Source organism: Phyllostomus discolor, chromosome 8 (genome assembly GCF_004126475.2).
Source record: "Phyllostomus discolor isolate MPI-MPIP mPhyDis1 chromosome 8, mPhyDis1.pri.v3, whole genome shotgun sequence".
Classification (NCBI taxonomy): Eukaryota; Metazoa; Chordata; class Mammalia; order Chiroptera; family Phyllostomidae; genus Phyllostomus; species Phyllostomus discolor.
In genome coordinates, this window is record NC_040910.2 from 40,241,724 (window position 1) to 40,246,751 (window position 5,028).

The following is a 5,028-nucleotide window of genomic DNA, read 5'->3' on the forward strand; positions in this document are numbered from 1 at the left end:
GGAAATACACAGTTACCTCCCACTCAGTGGGGGGCTGGCTTTTCTTTTTTGCTGACGGGGACAAGGCCCTGGCGGGGTGGCACAGTCCGCTGCATTTCCTGTGCCCTCAGCCTTGCGGGCTGCTGCTCCCCGCTCCCATTGAGCTAAGTTTCCAGTGGCTGATCATGGATGGAAGGGCTTTATTTTTTTAATTCATTTTTAATCCCACCATCACCCAGCAAATGCATTTGCTGTCACACGAACAGGAGCGTTGCTGTAAGAACTAAAGCTCAGCCCTTTCCCCAGGACTCGCCTTGCCCTCGGCTCTGGTTGCTGGCACCCGGTTCTGGGCTGCGAGCGCCAGTCACTGAAACGCTCGTGGGTGCCCATCCCGTGAGTCGGTCTCTGGGGCCAAGTGCGGTGGGGACACTGGTGCCTGAGGGGTGATGTCCGGGTGGGACTGCAGGCCGGGGCACCTGTATGTGGCCTCTCCATGGGGCCGGGCCTGAGAGGGCGTCCTGTGGAGACGCAGCCCACGAGCGGACGTGTCTGCAGGGACCAGAGAGAGCAGAGGGCCAGTTATGACCTCCCCTGGGGGCCACTGAGCACCACTTCCTCTGTCTTCTGTACGTCTTCAGTCACAAGCCCGCCCGGACCCCAGAGGAGACGTGGACCCCACCTGTCAATGACAGGAGTGTCCAAGAAGTTGTGGTCATGTTTTAAGCCGGCCGTATCTCACCGGAAGTATGCCGTCAGCTTAGAGGTATGGCTTTCCAATCTCTTTGCTCTGTGAATTTATAATCACATGTGTGCCCCCCCAAAAGATGTAGTGTCTTTTTTTGAGGTTATTACTGATAATCTTTCTTTCTCCCTTTCCCTTCCCTTCCCTTCCCTTCCCTTCCCTTCCCTTCCCTTCTCCTTAATTCCTTCCTTCCTTCTTTTCCTTTTATTGTAGCAAAATACACATAACATTTGCCACCTTAACGTAGTGTCAGTGGCACTACGCACACTCAGACTGTTGTACAACCGTCCCCACCATCCGTCCCAAAACCTTTCCACCTTGCAAATCTGAGTCCCCAACCCCATTAAATGCCTCTCCCCATTGTCCCCTCCTCCCAGCCCCCGGCTCCCACTGTTAGGATCTAGAGTCTTTTTTTATTTACAATTTCTCATTGCTTATTACTGTTGTTACAACTAGCTGATGACTATAAAAAGTATTATAATTTTTATTTTGAAATAATTTTAGACCCACAGAGAGACTTCAAAAATAACACAGAGAGATCCCTGTGCCCTGCACCCAGCGGCGCCTCCTGTCAGCGTCTCCTGTGACCACAGGGCGTGTCCTGATGCCAGAGCTGGACATGCTGCCGCCCCGGAACCGGCCCGCAGGCCTTCCTCAGGCGTGAGCGGTTCTGCCTCTTCTCCTGGCCCAGAACCCAAGCCAGGGCCCCGCGTTGCAGGCAGCCAGCACGCTTCCTGCGCCACCGCTGGTCCGTGGTTGTCCTCGTCTCTGCCTCTCACGGTCTCGACCTGCTGACGGGTGCTGGTCAGTTACACGTGCTTCAGTTTGAGTTCGAAGTCTACTCATAACTCAGCTGAGACTGTGCGTCCGGGGCAAGGACACCACGGAAGGGATGCCGTGTCCTCAGTGCCGTGCGGCAGCATGCACATGCCATCGACATGTCTCATCACAGGGGACGTGGGCCGGTCACTTGTGTGAGGTCTGGTCGGCCAGCTTCTCCACTGACAAGCTAGTGCTGTTTTCTCTTTGCTAAACGACAAAAAAAAATCTTCTGTGGAGAAACTCTGCGACTATCAAAATTCTGTTTTTACACCCTTTCCCCTCCCCCCCTTTCTCCACCCCCTCCCCTCTAGTAGCCATCAGCCTGTTCTCTGCACCCATGGGTCTGTTTGCGTTTTGTTTGCTTATTCATTTGTTTTGTTCTAGACTCCACATGTAAGTAAAATCACGTGGCATTTGTCTTCGTCTAGCATAACACCGATGTCCCCTGGGTCCATGCTATTGCAAATGGCAAGAGGTCGCTCTTTTTCACTACCGAATAATATTCCATTGTATACACATTTCACTTCTGTATCCATTCATATGTCAGTGGACGTCTAAGTCACTCCATGTCTTGGCTATCAGTAGTGATGCTGCAATGAACATAAGGGTGCCTGTATCTGTTCGAATTCCTGTTTCTGTTTGCTTCAGACGAATGCCCAGAGGTGGGATTGCTGGGTCATGAGGTCGCTCTATTTTTAACTTTTTGAAGAATCCGTATGCTGTTTCTCACGGTGGCTGCACCAATCTGCATTCCCACCAATGATGCCTGAGGGTTTCTTGTCGACACCTGTTGTTTGTTGACTTATTGATGACAGCCATTCTGACAGGTGTGAGGTAAGATTTCATCATGGTTTCATTCTGCATCTCTCTGATGATTAGGGACACTGAGTATCTTTTCAGATATCTGTTCATTTGTACCTGCCCATTTTTAATTGAGTTGTTTTTTGGGTGTTTGTTGAGTTGTATGAGTTCCTTGTATATTTTGGATATTAACCGTTTATTGGACATATCATTGGTGAATATCTTCTCCCATTCAGCAGTTTGACTTTTCGTTTTGTTGATGATTTCCTTCACTGCACAAAAGCTTTTCAGTTTGCCCTGGCAGGTGGCTCCATTGGTTGGAGCATCGTGCCGTATGCCGAAAGGCTGCAGGTTCGATCCCTGCTCATGGCACATACCTAGGTTGCTAGTTCGATGCCCGGTTGGGGCGCCTGTGTGAGGCAACTGTTGATGTTTCTCTCTCTTTCTCTAAAATCAATAAACATATTTAAAAAAAATTTTTTTTAACTTTTCGGTTTGATGTAGTCCTGTTTGCTACTGTTGCCCAAAGGCACATGGCCACAAAGATGTGAAGAGTTTACTGCCTGTTTTCTCCCAGGAGTTCTATGGTTTTGGGTGTTAAATGTACACCTTTAATCCTCTCTGAGTGTATTTTTGTATATGGTATGAGAAAATGGACCGATCATCCTTTTCTCGCCCACTAATTTTACCCCTATCACCATCATCATCATCATCATCATCATGTCCTTCCTTCTTTGCTTCAGTCTTTTCTGAAAGAGTTCACAGCTAACTGGTACCAGGGAACAGTGTGCATATCCTAGTGAAACAAAAAGCGACTCTCAAACAGTGCCTTCTCTTACCTGGGTCATTGCCAGGCGGAGAGAGAGGTCCGGCCGAGCACAGGGGCAGGAAGAGCCCGTCACCTCGGCCTGACTTTGCCTGAAGAGTGGGAGTTGGTCCAGCCGCAGAGTGTGTGTGTGGGGGTGGGGAGGATGGGGGGACCTCTCTTTCATGTGGAAAATCACATGTTTTCTGGCCTGTGAGTATGTGATCGTGAACCTGAGTGTGCTGGGTGCTCAACAAGAAATTGGGTCTGAGCTGTGGCCAGAGATGTTCTTTGATGAGCTGCACCAACTTCGGAAATAGACCAGTAATTTTTCATGGTGTCTTTTAATGCGTTTTATTGGGTTTTCTTATTTCTAGTACAATTGAAGACGATCCTTTCACATCTTCTGCAGTGATGAAGGCTTTGCCTGGTTGACTAATCCAGCTCACTGGTAGCAAGAGACTCGCTGGCCTGTGGAGCCTAAAGTGCTTCCACCTGGTTCTTTTTTAAAAAAGATTTTATTTATTTATTTTTAGACAGAGGCAAAGGGAGGGAGAAAGAGAGGGAGAGAAACATCAATGTGTGGTTGCCTCTCGAGTGCCCCCTACTGGGGACCCAGCCCCCAACCCAGGCATGTGCCCTGACTGGGACTTGAACCAGCAACCTTTTGATTCTAAAGCCAGCACTCAATCCACTGAGCCACACCAGCCAGGGCCCATCTGGTTCTTTACAGAAAAATTTTGCCAACTACTTAAGTTCCTGCATTATCAAGTTAATTTACCAAGTTGTGGATCAATTACATTCTTTTAGTCAAATGCTTGGAGGTGCTATTTCTCCCTTTTCCCATTGGTAGAGTTAGTGTTCATCATTCCAGAACTGTGAGAGTGCCGTGACGATGCAGTGCACACCCCGTCCTCCCCGCAGCCTGGAGGGCGAAACACGACACAGCTCGCGGGTCTGCCTGGGCACCCTTTGCACCGCCCCTCCCTCCTGCCCGGGGAGCACGGGCCCTGAACCTGTGTACTGAGGAGCTTTTCTAGGGTCATGACTTAGCTCTGACATTTCAGTCTCCAGTAATTTCGTGTGTGATGTGAGGCAGGGGTCCAGTTTCATCCTTTTGCATGTGGATGGCCAACTGCCCCAGCACTGCCCGTCGAAGAGACTGTTCTTTCCTCACGGAACGGTCCTGGTGCTCTCGTCAAAAGTCAGTGGTCAGGGGTGTGAGGGCTTGTTTCTGGTCTCGCAGTTCTGTCCCAGTGACCTGTATGTCTATTCTTATGCCAGTATCACAGTGCTCTTCCAATTTTAATTATAATTTATTGATTATGCTATTACAGTTGTTCTGGTTTCCCCCCTCTGTCCCCCTCCACCCAGCACCCCCACTGCAATCCCCTCACCATTGTTCATGTCCATGGGTCATGTGTAGTTCTTTGGCTGCTCCATTTCCTGTACTGTACTTTACATCCCCATGGCTATCCTGTGACTACCTATTTGATTCTCCTCGTTTCGGCAGCCTCCCTGTGTTTCTTTCTATGTATTAGGTAGAGCTGCTTTGACTCTGTGTCTTGGCAGCATGTCCTGTAGGGTCCAGTGGCATGGTCCCCCCTATCACTCAAGCTGGGTACTAGAGGTGTGCCCTCTGTGTAAGCTGAGTTCCCCCTCCTCTTGTAGTTGAGTGTTGGTTGCTGTTGGCAGATCAATGGGAGGGATTTACCCAGGCCAATAAGCTGCAAGGATTGGCTGTGACCACTGACTACCGCCCTCTACTCTCTGTGGAAGATCAGCTGTGCAGGGTCAGGATGGTGGTGCTCTGACGTGGTCTGTAGCTTCCCACTGGGTACATCTGCCCTGGGGTTTTCCAGATGGTACAGGACAAGGT